The sequence below is a fragment of the Odocoileus virginianus genome, unplaced genomic scaffold, assembly GCF_023699985.2.
Source record: "Odocoileus virginianus isolate 20LAN1187 ecotype Illinois unplaced genomic scaffold, Ovbor_1.2 Unplaced_Contig_37, whole genome shotgun sequence".
NCBI lineage: Eukaryota > Metazoa > Chordata > Mammalia > Artiodactyla > Cervidae > Odocoileus > Odocoileus virginianus.
The window spans coordinates 257,653-278,978 of NW_027224354.1; the positions used below are offsets into that span (position 1 = coordinate 257,653).

At 40.0% G+C, this 21,326-nt stretch overlaps 1 long non-coding RNA gene across 2 annotated transcripts in view; it reads left to right on the plus strand.

Moving 5' to 3' along the window:
• The window catches only part of LOC139034192 (uncharacterized), a 57,528-nt gene that overhangs the window by 9,997 nt on the left and 26,205 nt on the right, over positions 1-21,326 (plus strand). For both annotated transcript variants that reach the window (XR_011486618.1, XR_011486619.1), the window contains exon 2: positions 2,651-2,789. This is a non-coding gene — a long non-coding RNA (uncharacterized lncRNA). The remainder of the gene's footprint in view (positions 1-2,650; positions 2,790-21,326) is intronic.

Genomic DNA, 21,326 nt, shown 5'->3' on the forward strand with positions numbered 1-21,326 from the left:
GACAGAGGAGCCTGGTGGGCTACAGTCCATAGGGTCTGCAAAGAGTCGGGCACCACTAAAGCAAGGTAGCATGCATGCACACAAAGAGCAGTGTATGCATGTATGTGTGCTCAGTCACTCAGTCATGTCCGACTCTTTCTGATCCCATGGACAGGAGTCCGCCAGGCTCCTCTCTCCATGAAATGTTCCAAGCAAGAATACTGAACTGGGTTGCTCTTCCCTACTCCAGGGCTTCTTTCTGACCAAGGGATAGAAGCCCTATCTCTTTCATCTCCTGCACTGGCAGTCTGATTCTTTATCACTGTACCAGCAGTAGCAGATATAAAAATCACACTTACCCATTCTATTCCTTCAATCCCAATTCACCTCCATGTGTAAAATAGGACTCAAACACAGTGTAAAATTCTTATTTTCTTAAATTCTAAAGTTCTGAAATCAAGCACCATATCTTCTGAAATTACCTTATCCAGATTTCTCTGATCCTGTTTTTTGTTTGCAACGTAGAACATTTTGTTTTGTTTTTTTTTTTTTTTCACCAGCCCAGGTTGGGTGCATGAGACAAGTGCTCGGGCCTGGTGCACTGGGAAGACCCAGAGGGATCGGGTGGAGAGGGAGGTGGGAGGGGGGACTGGGATGGGGAATACTTGTAAATCCATGGCTAATTCATTTCAATGTATGACAAAAACTACTGTAATGATGTAAAGTAATTAGCCTCCAACTAATAAAAATAAATGGAAAAAAAATAAAATAAAAAAATCTTGAAAAAAAAATCAGTTCTCCATATATGTTTGCATCTATTTCTGAATACTTTATTATTTTCCTTCAATCTGTTTGTCTACATTGATTCTAATACCACACTTCCTTGATTACTGTAGGTTTATAGTGAGTCTTCAGAAATCTTGGAGTCTTCATCCTTCAACCTTACTCTTCTTTTCTCAAAGTTGTTTTTCATAGTCCACGACCTCTGTATTTCCAAATTAACTTCAGAATTTGCCCATAAATTTCTTTTAAAAAATATTTTCTAGGATTTTTATTGGGATTACACTGAATATATAGACCAATTTGGGAGAAGTACCATCTTAACAATACTACATCTTTTGATCCATAAAGACAGTTGTCTCTCCATTTATTTAAGTTTTCTTTAATTTTTCTGAGAAATGTTTTATAGTGTTCAGTGAACAGATCTTGCACATTTTTGAACAAGTTATTCATAAGTATTTCAGACTTTTTGATGCTATTGTAAAGAACACTACTTTGTAAATAAAATTTCCAGTTATTGTATTTTCACTGAACTGTCTGCAGCCAAATGTCTCATAATAGCCATTGCAGGAACTTTTTGGTTGAAAGAACAGGCTACTCTAGGATATAAAAACTACCTGATGTGTAACATGCTTTTGACTGTGTTTCTTTATCAGCTTTTAGATGTTATTGGCAATGTGCTGAAACTAAGGAAGAAGATGTCAGAGATAATTCTACAGGACATCTCCAGAAAAATCAGCGACTGAAATAAAATAATTATGGCAGCTTTCAATTTTCATGCATGTGGTTAAAACTGAACCAGTCTATTTGTGGGTTTTTTCTTTTTTGTGGCCCAGCAAGTCTTCCTCAGTGAATTCCTGGGTTCTCCAGTAGTGAAACAGACAGGAGAAAGCACATATGTATATGAGCATGTATGTTTGTATGTATATGTATATTGGAGAAGCTAAGAGGAATTTTTATTGGAAGGAAAACTCGAGGTTAATGCTGTGGTCATGTCAGTCCTTTTAACTTCCTGTCACATATTTGGAACAAAATTGGTTGCTGTTTGTTTGCTGGCTTCACTTGGCGAGCATTGTTACCATGGTGACTTAGTGACTGCTGTGGGATTTGATGCAGATTGAACATCATTTTATAATTCTAACCTGAATTATTTATTACTATTATAGTTGTCAAGTGTTGCTTTTCTGATTACCTCATTCCTTTCAGATTTGTTCACTGAAATTTGACTGGAGGTAGAGATTTCTCTTTTCTCTATTTTTTTATTTATATAAGTATGACTCATAGATTATCCTATTTTGCTCAAAGGTCTACCATTTGGTGCTGTAATTATTTATTTTGATGCTCAAATTGTCCCAGAATTGGCCAGCAGAGGCCCCTTTAAGTTGGCTTCTGTGTCCATTTGATGCCTCCTTAGAATTCTTTGAACATGTATTTTTCTCTCTGAGCCTGAGTATCTCCTAATCTGTAGAAAGAAAATTATGATTCTCCACCTCAGAGCATCCCTTTGTAGAACTGAGAAGTCTGATTATTACAACCTTCAGCATGTGGCATCTATTAGGCCCTCACCAAATTGCATTTCTCCACTCCAACATTACCTCCTTCATTCTGTTTAGTGTGATGCCTTTGACATTTCCATAATAGCATGTCTACTGGAGAGAATACTTGGACATGTAACGTAGACAGGGATAAGGGCACATGTCCATGATGTGAGAGCCTCAGTGTCACTGCTGTGTATGGAGGAAAAGCATCACTGCACAGCTTCCAGGGGAATGAGAGGGGTCAGCAGGCAAACACATCCTGAGCTCCTTCCCCTGCATTTCATGTGCTTTCCCTTCTTCTCACTTTCCACTCTATTCCATGCACTGTCTTATCTCCTTATTCTTCCTTAAAGTAGGACATCACAGAAGGATGTGAACACTGAGCCCCAGAAACAAGATGCAGTAGAAAGAACCAGTTGTGATGCTGAGTCTGCTAGACAGGTTCCTGGAGCAAGAGTGAAGAGATTGGATCCCATCATTGGGACACTTTAGGTAAGTCACCAGTCTTCCCTCCATTGTCTTCTATACAACAGGATAACAGTACCCAATGCTTCCGACCACCCAGGAGTATTGTGGAGTTTAGGTATGAACCCATGTGGGAGAGCAATCTGTGATTGTAGGTGGGAGGGAAGGACCAGTGTACTATATTAACAGATACACCCCATATATATTAGAATTTTTCATGGTAGTCATTAAATTATCTTTTTTAAGCCATACAGCACATGGGATCTTAGTTCCTCAACTGGATATTGAACCCACATCCCCTGCATTGGAAGCACCGAGGCTTTACTGCTGGACTGCCATGGAAGTCCCATGTTGGGCATTAAATTAATGCTACACAGATATTAGCTGTTTGGGTCAGGAATTATCCAAATGGGATCCTCAAAACACTTCATTAAACTCACTTGGGGTTACTTATTAAAATTCCAGATTCCTGTACTCCACCCTAGGTCTACTGAATTAAAACTAGGGAGGTAGAATGGGAGGTGCCTACATTTTGAAGAATATTTCCAGTGTTTCTGTATTCATCCAGGTTTAAACAGCTCTGCTGCAGATTTGCAACAAACACTTCTTAAAATTCTGCATCATTTAATGTCTTATGCCCTTGCCAACTTGTCCTGTACCTCAGTCTTAAGTATCTGTCCCTGCTCCTGTATCTCAAATAGGTAACAATTCCTTCATGCAAGTAACATTTATGCAGAGATTTATATGTGAAGCACTGAAATAGGCACTGGGGACACAGCAAAAAGAATAAGACAGGCAAGGTCCCTAGAGTTTTATTCTAGTTTGGGGAAACTGGCAGTAAGCGGGTAAACCAGTAAATGGGATAATTCCATATGGGGATGAGTGCTTTGAAGAAAATAAACACATAAATAGAGTAAAAAATGAGTGGCACGGGGATTATAATGGAGGGGTTTTTAGTGAATCTCTTTCTCAGGAAGTGACATTTGAGTTGAGTCCTGAACAACAAGAGGAAACCAGGCCTGGGCAGGCCTTTGGGTCACTCACCCCGTCGAGTGCGTGGCACTGCTGGTTCCAGGAGCAGAGGACAATGTCCAGTGGGTGGAGCCTGGCAGACAAGTGCAGATGGTAGGAGATGAGATCAAGGGCAGACAGCAGCCACATGGTGTGGAACATGTAAAGAGTTTGGAGTTCATCCTGAGGGTGAAGGGCTAGAGGGAGGGAGTGACAAGCTGTGATTCTTGTACTCACAAGGTGACTCTGGCTTCTGTGTGGGGAATGGACTGGATGGGTATGGAAGAGCTGAAGGGAATAACCACTAGGAGAATCTTGCAGGGTCCAGGGCAGAGGCGAGGGTGGATTGGCCCTGAGCTGCAGTGGTATGCAGAGGACAGGTGGCCTGGACAGGGTGTGCTGGAGGTAGGGTAGGAGGGACCTGCAGTGGCTGTGTGTTGGGGTGGTGGGATATGTGAGGATAACACAGGATCCTGAATGAGGCCTCGGATTTATGTTTAGTCATGTACGAAAATGGTGATGGTGTTTCCTGAGATCAGTTATTCCAAGTAATTGAAGACATTCTTATGGTAATTAGGTATCCACCATTGGTGACAGTGAAAATTAATGATATACAAAATCTCTTTTGATGGATGGAATTCAGTTGTAAGACTATTAAACTTTATTAAATATACACATAAATGATAAAACTATAAAAAGATCAGTATTGTATTTGTTTAAATAAGCTTGCATTTATTGAGCTGTTATTGTGTGCCTAGCATTGTTTTAAGGATTTTTAAATATTAATTCAGTTCTCAAAGCAGCAACCTTTGATGTAGGGATGACTGTTTTACCCATTTTATAGAATGAGGAAAACAACTGACGTGCTGAGTGGTTCTTTCAATCTACTAAGATCACAGAAAGTCAGATATCCCAATATCTCTGCAGTAGAATTTTTGTTTTTGTTCTTGTTGTTTAGTTGCTAAGTCATGTCTGACTCTTTTGCAACCCATAGACTGTAGCCCACCAGGCTCCTCTGTCCATGGGATTTCCAGGCAAGAATACTGGAGTGGGTTGCCATTTCCTTCTCCAGGTGATCTTCCTGACCCAGGGATTGAACCCGCATCTCCTGCACTGGCAGGCAGATTCTTTACTGCTGAGCCATCTGGGAAGCCCAGTAGAATTTTTTTTTAATATTGGTATTAGGGACCATTTATGCTTGTAGAAACCAAAACACAAAGCAATATTGTTTAGAAACATTTTGTCTTCTACAGTAAGTACTGCACAATCCCAGTTTTTATACATGAGGCGATTAAGTGACTATAAGGTGAAGTAAAAGTATTCAAATTCACAGTGGCAGAATAGCAGTTTGGACCTAGCCTGTCTCCAAAGCCCATACTCCTAGCTAATACTCTTAGGGAGAAGAAAAATATTTGTTGAACCATGTCAGCCCATAATGGATGATGTTAGGTTAGAGCCATCCATATCTCTTTGGGTAGAAACTATGCTTCATTAGGCATTTTGCTATGTACCAGATGGTATTTATTTAACGAAAAGGTAATGACTATATGAAAAAAAGCATGCAAAGATAAACAAAACGAGACCCTAGTTAAAGTGGTAAGGACATATTTTAATCAGTAATATATTACTATGACAGGGAAAAGAGTCCAGTATGAGCTGACTCCAACTTCAATTTGTACAGAGGTGACTAGGCTTTTCAAAGGGAATATGAGGGAAAAGGGAGAGGGGTGAATAGGGGCCAGTATAGCCAGGGAACTAAAAATTTACAAAAAAGCAGGAAGGGAGGTGTTCATGTGAAACCCATCTGGGTTTCTAAGGCATACTTATTCAAGTTAGATTTCTACCCTCCCACAAAGGCTGGGAGACAAGGTCCTCTCCTCAGGCATTGGCTGGAACAAAGAATAAATTGTTCTGAAAGACTTGAGTGTTCTTAGGCAATCACTTTACGGGAATTTAAGGTCATCTTAGGAATGCAGCCTTTAGTTAGAAACTATGTCAGTTTTCTGTTTGCAACTATTGTCCAGGTTCAGGCCTGGTTCAGAAGAGAGCTCAGAGGAATCTGACTAGAGTTTGGTCAAGGAGAGAATGTTTTACAGGAACCATCATTATTTATTTATATTTTTATTGAAGTATAGTTGATTTACAATGTTGTGTTAGTTTCTGATGTACAGCAAAGTGATTGTGTGTGTGTATATATATATATATATATATATATACACACACACACATATATATGTATACTTTTCATATTCTTTTCCATTATGGTTTATTATAAGATATTGAATATGGTTCCCTGTGCTATATAGTAGGACCTTATTGTTTGTTTTATATACAGTAGTTTGTATCTGCTAATCACAAACTCTTAATTTATTTTTCTCCCCCCCCATCCCCTTTGGTAATCATAAGTTTGTTTTCTGTGTCTGTGAGTCTGTTTCTGTTTTGTAAATAAGTTCATTTATATCATATTTTAGATTCCACATATAAGTGATATCATATGGTATTTGTCTTTCTCTGACTTACTTCACTTAGTATGATAATCTCTAGGTTCATCCATGTTGCTGCAAATGGCATTATTTCATTCTTTTTTATGGCTGAGTAGTATTCCATTGTAGTATGTACCACATCTTCTTTATCCATTCATTTGTCTATGGACATTTAGGTTGCTTCTATGACTTGGCTATTGTAAATAGAGCTACAATGAACATTGGGGTGCCTGTATCTTTTTGAATTATGGTTTTCTCTGGATATATGCCCAGGAGTGGGAGAGAAAGATCAGATAGTGGCTTTTTTTCTAGTTTCTTAAGGAACCTCCAAATTGGCTGTACCAATTTACATTTCCCCCAACAGTGTAGAAGGATTCCCTTTTCTCCATACCCTTTGCAGCGTTTATTGTTTACTTTTTGATGATGGCCATTCTGACAAGAATGAGATGATACCTCATTGATGTTTTGATTTGAGTGAGTGAGTGAAGTCACTCAGCCGTGTCCAACTCTTTGCGACTGGTGGACTGTAGCCCACCAGACTCCTCTGTCCATGGGATTCTCCAGGCAAGAATACTGGAGTGGGTTGCCATTTCCTTCTCCAGGGGATCCTCCCAACCCAGGAATCAAAACCCAGGTCTCCCGCATTGCAGGCAGACGCTTTAACCTCTGAGCCACATTTCTCTAATAATTAACAATGTTGAACATCTTTTCATGTGCTTTTTGACCCTCTCTATGTCTTTGGAGAAATGCATATTTATGTCTTCTGTCAAGGGCAATAATTATAACAACAAGTTAAAAGGGAATAATCACTGTAGTTCCTTTGCATTAGATAGCTTGAATGTTAAAATAATTACTTGGACATCCAAGATAAATTATTTCCCCTTTTATGAACTTAAGGTGCTTTTTAGATGAGAATCACATTGTTCTGTGCTCTGGGTTTTACTGGTTAGGAAGCAGGGATGGTCTGACAGGTGAGGCCAGAGAAAAAATTTTTGGAAACCTGCAGCATGTACTCTTGAGTATGGCTCCTTTTAATCAACATAATATACATGTGTGTGATTTACATTATTGTTGTATACAGTTTTAGATCATTCATTCTCATTACTGTATAGTATTATATCATGTGGATATTTTACAATATATGTATCTAGGGGATTTACATATTTTTAATTATTATGAATAATAGTACTATGAATGTTCATTTACACATCTTTTTATTAACATTTGTTAATATTTTCACTTCTGAACATATACCAAAGAGTGACATTTTTAAGTCATAGAGTAAGAATACTTTGAGTTCAGTAGAACTCAAGCAGTTTTTCAAAGTGGTTGTTCAGATCTATACCCCTTGTAAAGTGTAAGAATTCTACTTACTGCAAATCCTTGTTGACACATGGTATTTTTCATCTTTTTTCGTTTTGTTGTCTTGGAGGGCACTTAGTGGTATCTTGTTGTGGTTTTAATTTTAATTTCTCTGTTTTAATTTCTCTTTAACTCTCTCTGAAGTATTAAGTTTTTTAATCTAAAGAAGGTCCATCCCCATTTTTTCAACCTTCTAATTTATGTGCTGAATAAACTGTATCTTTTGTCCTATAGAGTGTGGATTTTGGATTTTGCTAATTATATCTTTATGGTATTGCTTATTTTGTTCCTCTGACCTCTGTTGTCCTTAAGTTGATAATTAGGTTTAGAGGCTTGTTCAGAGTAGGCTTTTTGGCAAAAGTTCCTTAGATGTGCTATTGTTTATTCCTATAGTATTCCACCATGAGATTCATTGTGTCTGGTCATCTCTCCTCTTGTGACATTAAAATTGATCACTGTGAATTGGAGTACTGTCAGCCTGATTGATCCATTATAAAATTTCCCATGTGCTCTTCACCTCATGTTTTATGCAGTCTCTGAAGATCATTGCCTAATTCTGCATTTCAGTAAAGGTTGAAAAATTGTTGTTCAGTCACTAAGTCATTTCTTCAGAAAAGTCTGGTTTATTTGAGTGGGAAATGATATTAGATTCAGTCATGAATTCAGGATTCAGTCATGGTAGTAGAGGTACATACTGATACTAGGTTGGTCACTGTTTCTTGATCTTTTCAATGCATGGAACCAGCGAAAAAGTATTATATTTTTAAAATTTATTGTTTTCAATAAAGTTTATTTCATAGAGTGGTTTTGAGTACATAGCAAAAACTGACAGAGAAATACAGAGAATTCTCATATACCCAGTGCCCCTACATGTTTGTAGCCCCATTATCAACATCACCCACCAGAGTGGTACATTTGTTATAATTGATGAACCTATATTTAACATATCATTATTACACAAATCCCATAGTTTACATCAGAGTTCATTCTTGTATATTTTATGGATTTGGAGAAATGTGTAATGACATGTCTCCACTATTCTGGTATCATGCAGAGGAGTAGGCCCTAAAATTACTCTGAAAAAGTGTTAGTTGCTCAGTCGTGTCAACTCTTTGCGACCCCATGGACTGTAGCCTGCCAGACTCCTCTGTCCATGGAATTCTCCAGGCAAGAATACTGGAGTGGGTAGTCATTCCTTTCTCCAGGGGATCTTCCCAACCCAGAGATCAAACCTGGGTCTCCTGCATTGCAGTCAGATTCTTTACCATCTGAGCCACCACATAAGTGCCCCCACAGATGCTCCACTGGTTATTCCCTCTCCCCATTCTAGCCCCTGGCAAGCAGTGATCTTTTTATTGTCTCCATAGTTTTATTGTTTCTAAGATGTCATATAGTTAGAATCACACAGTATGTAGCTTTTTCAAATTGGCTTCCTTCACTTAGTGGTATGAATTTAAGCTTCTTCCATGTTTTTTTTTTTCATTTATTTTTATTAGTTGGAGGCGAATTACAATATTGTAGTGGTTTTTGTCATACATTGACATGAATTAACCATGGATTTACATGTATTCCCCATCCCGATTCCCCCTCCCTCCTCCCTCTCGACCGGATCCCTTTGGCTCTTCCCAGTGCACCAGGTCCGAGCACTTGTCTCATGCATCCAGTCTGGGCTGGTGATCTGTTTCACCCTAGATAATATACATGTTTTGATGCTGTTCTCTCGAAACATCCCACCCTCGCCTTCTCCCACAGAGTACAAAAGTCTGTTCTATACATCTGTGTCTCTTTTCTGTTTTGCATATAGAGTTATCATTACCATCGTTCTAAATTCCATATATATGTGTTAGTATATTGTAATGGTCTTTATCTTTCTGGCTTACTTCACTCTGTATAATGGGCTCCAGTTTCATCCATCTCATTAGAACTGACTCAAATGAATTCTTTTTAGTGGCTGAGTAATATTCCATGGTGTATATGTACCACGGCTTCCTTATCCATTCGTCTCCTGATGGGCATCTAGGTTGCCTCCATGTCCTGGCTATTATAAACAGTGCTGCAATGAACATTGGGCTGCACGTGTCTCTTTCAGATCTGGTTTCCTTGGTGTGTATTCCCAGAAGTGGGATTGCTATGTCATATGGCAGTTCTATTTCCAGTTTTTTAAGAAATCTCTACACTGTTTTCCATAGCGGCTGTACTAGTTTGCATTCCCACCAACAGTGTAAGAGGGTTCCCTTTTCTCCACACCCTCTCCAGCATTTATTGCTTGTAGACTTTTGGATAGCAGCCATCCTGACTGGCGTGTAATGGAACCTCACTGTGGTTTTGATTTGCATTTCTCTGATAATGAGTGATGTTTAGCATCTTTTCATGTGTTTTTTAGCCATCTGTATGTCTTCTTTGGAGAAATGTCTGTTTAGTTCTTTGGCCTATTTTTTGATTGGGTTATTTATTTTTCTGGAGTTGAGCTGCAGGAGTTGCTTGTATATTTTTGAGATTAATCCTTTGTCTGTTGCTTCATTTGCTATTATTTTCTCCCAATCTGAGGGCTGTCTTTTCACCTTGCCTATAGTTTCCTTTGTTGGGCAAAAGCTTTTAAGTTTCATTAGGTCCCATTTGTTTATTTTTGCTTTTGTTTCTAATATTCTGGGATGTGGGTCATAGAGGATCTTGCTGTGATTTATGTCGGAGAGTATTTTGCCTACGTTCTCCTCTAGGAGTTTTATAGTTTCTGGTCTTACGTTTAGATCTTTAACCATTTTGAGTTTATTTTTCTGTATGGTGTTAGAAAGTGTTCCAGTTTCATTCTTTTACAGGTGGTTGACCAGTTTTCCCAGCACCACTTGTTAAAGAGGTTGTCTTTTTTCCATTGTATATCCTTGCCTCCTTTCTCAAAGATAAGGTGACCATAGGTTCGTGGATTTATCTCTGGGCTTTCTATTCTGTTCCATTGATCTATATTTCTGTCTTTGTGCCAGTACGATACTGTCTTGATGACTGTGGCTTTGTAGTATAGTCTGAAGTCAGGCAGGTTGATTCCTCCAGTTCCATTCTTCTTTCTCAAGGTTACTTTGGCTATTCGAGGTATTTTGTATTTCCATACAAATTGTGAAATTATTTGTTCTAGTTCTGTGAAAAATACCGTTGGTAGCTTGATAGGGATTGCATTGAATCTATAGATTGCTTTGGGTAGAATAGCCATTTTGACAATATTGATTCTTCCAATCCATGAACACAGTATGTTTCTCCATCTGTTTGTGTCCTCTTTGATTTCTTTCATCAGTGATTTATAGTTTTATATGTATAAGTCTTTTGTTTCTTTAGGTAGATATACTCCTAAGTATTTTATTCTTTTTGTTGCAGTGGTGAATGGCATTGTTTCCTTAATTTCTCTTTCTGTTTTCTCATTGTTAGTGTAGAGGAATGCAAGAGATTTCTGTGTGTTAATTTTATATCCTGCACCTTTGCTATATTCGTTGATTAGCTCTAGTAATTTTCTGGTAGAGTCTTTAGGGTTTTCTATGTAGAGGATCATGTCATCTGCAAACAGTGAGAGTTTCACTTCTTCTTTTCCTATCTGGATTCCTTTTACTTCTTTTTCTTCTCTGATTGCTGTGGCCAAAACTTCCAAAACTATGTTGAATAGTAGTGGTGAGAGTGGGCACCCTTGTCTTGTTCCTGATTTCAGGGGAAATGCTTTCAATTTTTCACCATTGAGGGTAATGCTTGCTGTGTGTTTGTCATATATAGCTTTTATTATGTTGAGGTATGTTCCTTCTATTCCTGCTTTCTGGAGAGTTTTAATCATAAATGGATGTTGAATTTTGTCAAAGGCTTTTTCTGCATCTATTGAGATAATCATATGGTTTTTATCTTTCAATTTGTTAATGTGGTGTATTACATTGATAGATTTGCAGACATTAAAGAATCCTTGCATTCCTGGGATAAAGCCCACTTGGTCATGGTGTATGACTTTTTTAATATGTTGTTGGATTCTGTTTGCTAGAATTTTCTTAAGGATATTTGCACCTATGTTCATCAGTGATATTGGCCTGTAGTTTTCTTTTTGGGGGGGGCATCTTTGTCTGGTTTTGGAATTAGGGTGATGGTGGCCTCATAGAATGAGTTTGGAAGTTTCCCTTCTTCTGCAATTTTCTGGAAGAGTTTGAGGAAGATAGGTGTTAGCTCTTCTCTAAATTTTTGGTAGAATTCCGCTATGAAGCCATCTGGTCCTCACTTTTGTTTGCTGGAAGATTTCTGATTACAGTTTCTATTTCCTTGCTTGTGATGGGTCTGTTAAGGTCTTCTATTTCTTCCTGGTTCAGCTTTGGAAAGTTATACTTCTCTAAGAATTTGTCCATTTCTTCCAAGTTGTCCATTTTATTGGCATAGAGCTGCTGGTAGTAGTCTCTTATGATCCTTAGTATTTCAGTGTTGTCTGTTGTGATCTCTCCATTTTCGTGTCTGATTTTGTTAATTTGGTTCTTCTCCCTTTGTTTCTTAATGAGTCTTGCTAATGGTTTGTCAATTTTGTTTATTTTTTCAAAAAACCAGCTTTTAGCTTTGCTGATTTTTGCTATGGTCTCTTTAGTTTCTTTTGCATTTATTTCTGCCCTAATTTTTAAGATTTCTTTCCTTATACTAGTCCTGGGGTTCTTCATTTCTTCCTTCTCTAGTTGCTTTAGGTGTAGAGTTAGGTTATTTATTTGACTTTTTTCTTGTTTCTTGAGGTAGGCCTGTAATGCTATGAATCTTCCCCTTAGCACTGCTTTTACAGTGTCCCATAGGTTTTGGGTTGTTGTGTTTTCATTTTCATTCATTTCTATGCATATTTTGATTTCTTTTTTGATTTCTTTTATGATTTTTTGGTTATTCAGGAGCGTGTTGTTTAGCCTCCATATGTTTGAATTTTTAATAATTTTTTTCCTGTAATTGAGATCTAATCTTACTGCACTGTGGTCAGAAAAGATGACTGGAATGATTTCAATTTTTTTGAATTTACCAAGACTAGATTTATGGCCCAGGATGTGATCTATTCTGGAGAAGGTTCCGTGTGCACTTGAAAAAAGGTGAAGTTGATTGCTTTGGGGTGAAACGTCCTATAGATGTCAATTAGGTCTAGCTGGTCCATTGTGTCCTTTAAAGTTTGTGTTTCCTTGTTAATTTTCTGTTTAGTTGATCTATCCATAGTTGTGAGTGGGGTATTAAAGTCTCCTACTATTATTGTGTTACTATTAATTTCCTCTTTCACACTCGTTAGCGTTTGCCTTACATATTGCGGTGCTCCTATGTTGGGTGCATATATATTTATAATTGTTATATCTTCTTCTTGGATTGATCCTTTGATCATTATGTAGTGTCCTTCTTTGTCTCTTTTCACAGCCTTTATTTGAAACTCTATTTTATCTGATATGTGTATTGCGACTCCTGCTTTCTTTTGGTCTCCGTTTGCGTGAAATATTTTTTTCCAGCCCTTCACTTTTAGTCTGTATGTGTCCCTTGTTTTGAGGTGGGTCTCTTGTAGACAGCATATATAGGGGTCTTGTTTTTGTATCCATTCAGCCAGCCTTTGTCTTTTGGTTGGGGCATTCAACCCATTTACATTTAAGGTAATTATTGATAGGTATGGTCCCGTTGCCATTTACTTTGTTGTTTGGGGTTCACGTTTATACAACCTTTCTGTGTTTCCTGTCTAGAGAAGATCCTTTAGCATTTGTTGAAGAGCTGGTTTGGTGGTGCTGAATTCTCTCAGCTTTTGCTTGTCTGTAAAGCTTTTGAGTTTTCCTTCATATCTGAATGAGATCCTTGCTGGGTACAGTAATCTAGGTTGTAGGTTATTCTCTTTCATTACTTTAAGTATGTCCTGCCATTCCCTTCTGGCCTGGAGGGTTTCTATTGATAGATCAGCTGTTATCCTTATGGGAATCCCTTTGTGTGTTATTTGTTGTTTCTCCCTTGCTGCTTTTAATATTTGTTGTGTTTGATCTTTGTTAATTTGATTAATATGTGTCTTGGGGTGTTTCGCCTTGGGTTTATCCTGTTTGGGACTCTCTGGGTTTCTTGGACTTGGGTGGCTATTTCCTTCCCCATTTTAGGGAAGTTTTCAGCTATTATCTCCTCGATTAACTTCTCATGGCCTTTCTTTTTGTCTTCTTCTTCTGGGACTCCTATGATTCGAATGTTGGGGCGTTTCACATTGTCCCAGAGATCCCTGAGGTTGTCCTCATTTCTTTTGATTCTTTTTTCTTTTTTCCTCTCTGCTTCATTTATTTCCACCATTTTATCTTCTACCTCACTTATCCTATCTTCTCTCTCCGTTATTCTACTCTTGGTTCCCTCCAGAGTGTTTTTGATCTCATTTATTGCATTATTCATTTTTAATTGACTCTTTTTTATTTCTTCTAGGTCCTTATTAAACATTTCTTGCATCTTCTCAGTCTTTGTCTCCAGGCTATTTATCTGTAACTTCATTTTTTTTCAAGATTTTGGATCATTTTTATTATCATTATTCTAAATTCTTTTTCAGGTAGATTCCCTATCTCCTCCTCTTTTGTTTGACTTGGTGGGCATTTTTCATGTTCCTTACCTGTTGGGTATTTCTCTGCCTTTTCATCTTGTTTAGATTGCTGTGTCTGGAGTGGGCTTTCTGTATTCTGGTGGTCTGTGGTTCCTTTTTATTGTGGAGGTTTTACCCAGTGGGTGGGGTTGGACGATTGGTTTGTCAAGGTTTCCTGGTTAGGGAAGCTTGTGTCAGCGTTCTGGTGCATGGAATTGGATTTCTTCTCTCTGGAGTGCAATGGAGTGTCCAGTAATGAGTTTTGTGATGGGTCTATGTGTTAGGTGTGACTTTGGGCAGCCTGTATGTTGACACTCAAGCGAACAGCATTGAAACATGTATATTATCTAGGGTGAAACAGATCACCAGCCCAGGTTGGGTACATGAGACAAGTGCTCGGGCCTGGTGCACTGGGAAGACCCAGAGGGATCGGGTGGAGAGGGAGGTGGGAGGGGGGACTGGGATGGGGAATACATGTAAATCCATGGCTAATTCATTTCAATGTATGACAAAAACTACTGTAATGATGTAAAGTAATTAGCCTCCAACTAATAAAAATAAATGGAAAAAAAAAGAATTTGCATGGTATGTCTTGTTCTGGAACTTATTGGCTCTTGGGTGGTGGTTGGTTTTGGTGTAGGTATGGAGGCTTTTGGATGGTCTCTTATTCCTTAATATTCCATGTAGTCAGGAGTTTTCTGGTGTTCTCAGGTTTTGGGCTTAAGTCTCCTGTCTCTGGATTTCAGTTTTATTCTTCCAATAGTCTCAAGACTTCTCCAACTATACAGCACTGATAATAAAACTTCTATGTTAATGGTGAAAAGATTTTCCACCGTGAGAGACAACCAGAGAGGTTCACAGAGTTACATGAAGAATATGAGAAGGAGGAAGGAGATAGAGGTGAGCAGGAGGAGAAAAGGGGGGACTCAAGAGTAGAGAGACAGATCTACACAGTTATCTGTTCCCAAAGTGTTCTCCGTAGCTGAGACATCCACAAAGATTCACAGAATTGGATTGGGAAGAGAAGAGGAAAGGAGGAAATAGAGGTGTTCTGAGGTAGAAAACAGAGAGTCAAAAGTGGGAGAGAGTAATCAACACACTCCTGAATAGAAATGGGAACTGAATATTGGATTCTTAAATGTCCAAAATTTATATCACATACTGAAAAACAAAGATTAAAAATCTAGCATAGAGGTTAGACTCTTTGAAATACAATATTTAAAAACAAAAACACAAAAAAATTTAGAAATATATATGAAGTTCAGTTTAAAAAATAGGGCTTCTCTCTCTCTTTTTTTTTTTGCAATGAAATGAAAATGAAAATTAAGGAATAATAGAGGAGTATTAGAGGACTTTAAAAGGAAATAGAGAAAAACAAGAAAAAGAAAAAAAAAGAAAAAAAATTTTTGTTTTTCCCTAATTAAAAAATCGTAAAAATATAAGAAAATGGAGGTTGAGGAGTAATGGGGGAGTAATAGGGAATTTTAAAAGAAAATAAAAGAGAAAAAATTTTTAAAAAGGAAAGAAAAAAAAATTTTTTAATTAAAAAAATATATACATATATATCTAGGAATTTCTCTGGAGCTGTTGCGGTCAGTGTAGGTTCAGTTCAATTTCAGATAGCTCCTCTTTCCAGCTTACACTTCTCGATATCTATAGGCCCCTTCTGGTGTAGTCGGTGTTACCTTCAGGGATTTTAATCTGTTGCACCGGTCCTTTCTGAAGCGGTTCCCTTTGTTTATTTGGCTTCTGTTTGCCGTCTCTTCGGTGTCTAATTTCCGCCCTGACACAGGCAGGCGGAGGTGATCTCTTATTTAGGTTCTCTAGTTCAGTTCAGTCCTGCTACGGGGAGGGCGGGGCGCTGCAGACAGATACCACTCTGTGTGGATAGCACTCACCGTGTTCCAGCCACACTGGGTTTGCCCCGCTCACGGGTGTCTGTGCTTTCCCTGTCTACACTGCTCAGGCTCCTGGCTGCTCTATATGGAGCGGGCCCTGCGTTGAGTGCGGTTCCAGTTTTCGGGTACTCCACAAAAGCGCAGATTCGGTTGTGCCTGCGTTTTGTGCCTTCCCCGGCCTGAGCAGCTCTGGCAGCCAGGGGCTTGGGCGCACTCTCCCCGGGTACAGCGCGCCTTTTCCCTCCGCGGCCCCAGCGCGCCTTTTCCCTCCGCGGCCCCAGCGCGCGCAGGTCGGGTGCCTGCGGCTTGTGTTTGTTCTCAGGAGCTGGCCTCTAGCCGCGACCCTCCCAGCAGCGGATGTCGACCATCCAGAATCTCAGGAAGTCTTTAGATAGAAACCGGAGGCCTGTTTGCCATGTGGGAGGGGGTGGCTTCTCTGGGGCTGAGTTTGCCCCTTTCCCCTCCCCCCTGCCTCCTACCTCCAGCGGGGATGGGCCGGCTCTTCTCTGGAGTTTCTCAGTCCCTTTGTTTTGCGAACGGCCGGCAGTGTGTTCGGGCCGGTTAATTTTCTCCCTTGCTATCCCACAGTTTAAAAGAGCTCCCTCTGATTGCTCTCAGGGCCTTCAGGCCCGGTCCTTACCCTAAGCAATGCCGCCCGCTCCTCTCCGTTCCGCCCCCACTTGTTGGTGGCGGGTGCGGGCGTCTGGGGTACTTTTCTGCTGGGAGTTGCTTTTAGGCACATAATCTGTGGGCCTTATTTAATTTTTCCTCCCAGTTAGATTGCCGAAAACTTCCCCCAGTCCCGCCAGTGCGAGGGTTTCCTGGTGATTGGAAACTTCCTCTATTAAGACTCCCTTCCCGGGATGGGTCTCCATCCCTAGCTCTTTTGTCTCTCTTTTTATCTTTTATATTTTGTCCTACCTCCCTTCGAAGACAATGGGTTGCTTTTCTGGGCGCCTGATGTCCTCTGCTAGCAATCAGAAGTTGTTTTGTGAAATTTGCTCAGCGTTCAATTGTTCTTTCGATGAATTTATAGGGGAGAAAGTGGTCTCCCCGTCCTATTTCTCCACCATCTTGGCTCCTCTCCAAGAGGGTTCCCTTTTCTCCACACCCTCTCCAGCTCCTCCCTTCTTCCACGTTTTTATAGCTTGATAGCTCATTCCTTTTTAGTTACAAATAATATTTCATTGTCTGGATGTGCCACAGTTTATTTATCCATTCACCTAGTAAAGGTCATCTTAGTTGCTTCCAGGTTTTGGCCATTATGAATAAAGCTGCAGTGTGTGCAGGTTTTTGTGTGAAAGTAAGTTTTCAACTCCCATGAGTACATACCAAGGAGCAAGATTGCTGGATCATATGGTAAGAGGAGGTTTCGTTTTTTAAGAAACCACCAAACTGTCTTCTAAAGTGGTTCCATTTTTCAGTCCCACCAGCAGTGAATGAGTTCCTGTTGCTTCACATCCTTGTGAGTATTTGGTATTGTCAGAGTTCTGGTGTTTGGTCATTCTAATAGATGTGTAGTGGCATCTCATTGTTTTAATTTGCACTTCCTTGATGACATATGATGGAGAGTGTCTTTTCATTTGGAGTCCACCCTGACTGGAGTGAAGAATGGAGGCTCAGAGGTAACTGATGGGGCACTCCAGGGATCTGAGGCCATCCGGGTGTAGGACTGATTGGGGAAGGACCATATTTGCTTCCATGGGACACTACACACCCCCTTTATACACTGATATGGTGTACAACATTGGTAAGGAGTAAGTGCCCCATGCTTCTGTCACTGGCCTACAGGGCAGAGAAGGACCAGGTCCACTGAGAGTAGGGAAGTTGAGCTGATACTCAGTTCCCTAAACCTCCTTTAAAGTAGGAAGCAGACATAAAGGAGAAAGATTCATGACTAAGGGATTCCCCCACACTTTCTGGAGACCATACACCCTCTTTAGTTTCTCTGACCCCAGGTCCCATGGACTTCATCTGCCAGTGAGGTCCTACCTGCCTCCTGGTGTCACATTCCTAACCAGAACACTCTTTCCACCTGTTAGCTCTCCCCACACTCTGGTTTGTTCCATCTCTACATCATCCCTGAGATCACTCAGGCTTTTCTCATCCTTTGTTGTCTCAATGCCTTTTATCAGCTCAGTGAGGTGTATCACAGCACTGTCATGACAAGCTAACCCAAAATTTAGCATTCACCTACACTATCTTTTATGTATTGTTTTTGTACACTTTCCATTTCTGCAGAGCTAAAATCTGATGCAGCCACAACCTGGTCAAAAAAGGCAGTGATACAGGGAGAGTTTTCCTGTGTCCATACCAACACCCAAACCTTTTGTTGACTTTATGGATGTCTCATATCATGAATGTGATCTAATTTTGTATTACAAGTGTTGGGCATGTGTATATTTTCCTTTCCTTTGGTTATTTTTAGTTGCCCAAGGAAGGTACTTCAAAGGTGTTTTCATTTACCTGTGTGGACTGTGTCTGGGGGCTTTGTCTGAATGATCCTGGGACTAAAATTTCCCCTGAAACCTGCCCTTTGAATATTTTCCCCTCTGGATGCTGTGGAGCTGGGCGATTTCATGGAGACTCTCAATCTTTCCTTTCTCCATGGTGGTAGTTGTTTGGCTAACTGAGTGGTTAAACCCATGAGCTTGCCTTCATTTCAAAAGTTTATTTGGGAAGGACAGAGAGATGCATGTTGTGAAACTACTTTCAACTCAAGACCTTAGTTAAAATCCTGGAAAGTGGAGACATTTCCTACCTGTTGAATAGAACATTTGTTTAGAGACAGATTCCCTTCTGTTACCCATGTGATTTCCCAGAAGCTGCTCAATTGGGATGGTCATATGGTGGATTCATAAATGACTCCTTGGTCCACCCTATTACCTAAGTCCCTTAGGTTAGAGGTGTCCCTATTCTGATGCTGAGTCACTTTTCTATGGAAAGGACTGGGGATGTATATTTATTCATTAAGGTGATTTTCACTTACAAATCTAAGACACATTCATTGTAGAAAAATTGAAAAATCCATTTAGAAAAACATCATTAAAAACCCATAAAAGCCCATTACTTATGGAGAAGGGTTCTTAACAGTTCAGTATCTATAATATTTATTTTTGAGCTGTTTTACTGTATAAACATAACTGTTTATATGTAAGAATAGCAGTGAAGTAATAGCCTATTTATAGCTTCATAAAACTTCTTTCTATGGAGAAATATCAATATAGGCCAACTTATTAATAAAAATGAGAGTAGAAACACTAATGGCCAACTTTAAGTACCTCATGCTCCAGAATCTGTCAGTCAGTTAGTTCATCCAGTTGGGCATTTCCCATCATGTACTCTGCATATAAGTTAAATAAGCAAGGTGACAATATACAGCCTTGATGTACTCCTTTCCCAATTTGGAACCAGTGTGTTGTTCCATGTCCAGTTCTAACTGTTGCTTCTTGACCTGCATACAGATTTCTCAGGAGGCAGGTAAGGTGGTCTGGTATTCCCATCTCTTGAAGAATTTTCCAGTTTGTTGTGATCCACACAGTCAAAGGCTTTAGTGTAGTCAATGAAGCAGAAGTAGATGTTTTTCTGGAATTCTCTTGCTTTTTCTATGATCCATGGATGTTGGCAATTTGATCTCTGGTTCCTCTGCCTTTTCTAAATCCAGCTTGAACATCTGGAAGTTCTCAATTCGCGTAGTGTTAAAGCCTAGCATGGAGAATTTTCAGCTTTACTTTGGTAGCGTGTGAGATGAGTGCAATTGTGCGTTAGTTTGAACATTCCATGGCATTGCCTTTCTTAGGGATTGGAATGAAAACTGACCTTTTCTAGTCCTGTGGCCACTGCTGTTTTCCAAATTTGCTGGCATATTGAGTGCAGCACTTTCACAGCATCATCTTTTAGGATTTGAAATAACTCAGCTGGAATTCCATCACTTCCACTAGCTTTGTTCATAGTGATGCTTCCTAAGGCCCACTTGACTTTGCATTCCAGGATGTCTGGCTCTAGGTGAGTGATCACACCATCATGGTTATCTGGGTCATGAAGATCTTTTTTGTATAGTTCTTCTGTGTATTCTTGCCACCTCTTCTTAATATCTTCTGCTTCTATTAGGTCCATACTGTTTCTGTCCTTTATTGTGCACATCTTTGCAAGAAATATTCCCTTGGTATCTCTAATTTTTCTTGAAGAGATCTCTAATCTTTCCCATTCTATTGTTTTCCTCTATTTCTTCACATTGATCACTTAGGAAGGCTTTCTTATCTCTTCTTGCTATTCTTTGGAAATCTGCATTCAGAGTTCTTTCCTTTTCTCCTTTGCCTTTTGCTTCCAGAGTCTGGGAAACTGCCAAAGATTAGCTGTTAATTGACAGGAGTAGTCTGCTCAAACATGCTTGTCAGGTGGTCATTAAAAGTAATATTATGGACAGGGAGAACAAGATGGCAGAGGAGTAGGCGGATGTGGAGTACATCTCTCTCTATCAGGAATACACTTAGACACAGAAGTGCATGCAGAACACCAGCTGAGAGCAGACAGGAGTACCTGACCAGTGGAAAAGAATATATAGAACCATGCAAAATTCGGTAGGATGAAGGAACTAGGGGAAAAAACAGGAGTGTTACTAGGACTGGACCTGCCCTTGGTGGGTGGGGGAACTGAAGCACAATGGGGCAATTGTCTGAGTCAGAGGAGAAAGATTTAAGGCTGAGAGTGAAACAGCTGATCTGTGGCAGCCTAAATGGAATAAGAATCAGACAGTCCAAGCTCCAACCATTACATACTCTGGGCAGGAATGCTGGTCTCCTGGAAGGGGCAGTGGCTGGGAGCTGGAGTTTAGGGATTGTGGAGCAATCCCAGGGTGAGGGCTGCTGTTGACTGCAGAGAGATGGATTGAGGGGATGTGAGGGAGGAGATGTGGTGGGAAATGCCTGTGGAGGAAAGCCAGGCAGCCATGGAAGCAAGGCAATACTGCTGAGTCATGTGTAGGGGGTGGAGCCATCACCATAGCCTCTCTCTCCCCACATGCCAGCATTGGCAGCTGAACAGTAGAGAGGCTGGCCCATCAAATGCCTGACGCACTGAACTACAGAGTAGGACCCCAGCCAGGGTGCCCCTTTAAGTGCCTGATGTGCCAATCTACAGAGTAGGACCCCAGTCAAGGGAGCCCTCTAAGTGCCTGAATGGGCAGAGCTACAGAGAAAGACTGGCCAAAGAGGCCTTCTGATTGCCAGCTACAAGAGGCTTGAAAAAAGACTCT